Here is a 1,838-nt window from a genome sequence, read left to right on the forward strand (position 1 = left end):
CGACCTACCGCACTGACAGCAGGGTCAGTACACAAGCCAGAAAGACCACAGTGTGGTCGCCTCAAGTCAGAGACCAAAATAGCCTGACTGATGGCAAATTTCCTTCAGGGCAGGAGAAGCCTTGATACCTGGAAGTGCTCCTGATTCTTTGTGGATCGAACCTACACAGTGTCCCGCTCCCCAGGAGTTGTGTGATCCTTACGGGTTTAGCGCTTCACCATGAATATAATAATAATAATAATGCAATACCTCGTACGGACAATAGCAGACAGACAAACAGAAGACTAGACAGTACAATACGAGACACGATCAAGACAACAGGCAGTTAGAGAGTTGTAAGAGCAGCTGGTGAGCAGTTAACGTTGGTGAGGTTAAATACACGAGTGTAACCCATTGGTCAAGGTGTTGTACACAGCACCTCACTCACCAGCTACACACCTCCACACCATATACATATCCCACACTATATATACATCCACAGGTATGTCTCTCAGTGTATATTATTATCATTGTACTGATAGTAGTAGTAATAACAGTAATAATAGTAGCAGTAATAGTAATAATAGTAGCAGTAATAGTAATAATAGTAGCAGTAATAGTAATAATAGTAGCAGTAATAGTAATAATAGTAGCAGTAATAGTAATAATAGTAACAGTAATAGTAATAATAGCAGTAATAGTAATAGCAGTAATAACAGTAATAGTAATAGCAGTAATAATAGTAATAGTAGTAGCAGTAATAGTATTAATAGCAGTAATAATACTAATAGCAGCAGTAATGGTAGTAATAGCAGTATTGTAGATGAATGGTTCACAGAACCGACACATTAGACACATGTGCAACACTTGGGTATATTTACTGAGGAAACGTTTCGCCACACAGTGGCTTCATCAGTCCATACAAAGGAGAATCGTGAAGAACAAAGCTGAGGGACTGATTACCTCAAACTCCTCCTGTTCTTCACGAATCTCCTTTGTATGGACTGATGAAGCCACTGTGTGGCGAAACGTTTCCTCAGTAAATATACCCAAGTGTTGTACATGTGTCTAATTTATCAGTAATAACAGTAATAATAGTAATAGCAGTAATGGTAGTAATAGTAATAATAGTAATAGCAGTAATAGAAGTAATAGCAGAAATAATAGTAATAATAGTAACAGCAATAGTAATAGAAGTATAAAAGGCAAAATATCTGCTGGTAATCTTTATCTCCTCTCAATATATTTTTTTACACAATGCAGGCTCCTTGATACTGACGAGAGGCTCTTGATCCAGGGAACTAAACCTAACCTCTTCTCTGGATCTAAACCACTTGTCTCTCATTACCCCCCCCCCCACAAGAGCTGTATAACCCTTACGAGTTTATTGCTCCCCACATGAATGTAATAATAATAATAATAATAATAATAATAATAATAATAATAATAATAATAATAATAATATCCTTGGTTAATATCTCGGTATTATAAGCCAGGGGTGCCTTGATTACGCTATTGTTTACGCTTTTGTTTGCTTACTATTGTTGTTATGGTCTTTCTTTCCTAAGACGTCACCGTGGCCAAAGCTCTCTTCACACAATGAGGGTTCGGGTTCGATTCCCAGCGAAGGTTGAAACACTAGGCGTGTTTCCTTACACTGGTTGTCTATGTTCAGCCATCAGTAATAATGGGTACCTGGGTGTTAATCGACTGGTGTGGGTCGCATCCCGGGACAAAATTGACCTAATTTGCCCGAAATGCTCTTCATACCTAGGAGCTTTCTATATGGTAGTGTGTCATTAATGTCAGCTATGGTCTGTATACCTTGTATATGTACTTGTAATAATAAAGAATTATTA

At 37.9% G+C, this 1,838-nt stretch overlaps 1 long non-coding RNA gene across 1 annotated transcript in view; it reads left to right on the forward strand.

Annotated features, from left to right (window-relative positions):
- Window positions 1-378: 378 nt before the first annotated feature.
- Window positions 379-1,838, forward strand: part of LOC128701454 (uncharacterized) — an 82,960-nt gene continuing 81,500 nt past the window's right edge. The window contains exon 1 of the long non-coding RNA XR_008408915.2: window positions 379-481. This is a non-coding gene — a long non-coding RNA (uncharacterized lncRNA). The remainder of the gene's footprint in view (window positions 482-1,838) is intronic.

The sequence above is a fragment of the Cherax quadricarinatus genome, chromosome 72 (genome assembly GCF_038502225.1).
Source record: "Cherax quadricarinatus isolate ZL_2023a chromosome 72, ASM3850222v1, whole genome shotgun sequence".
Classification (NCBI taxonomy): Eukaryota; Metazoa; Arthropoda; class Malacostraca; order Decapoda; family Parastacidae; genus Cherax; species Cherax quadricarinatus.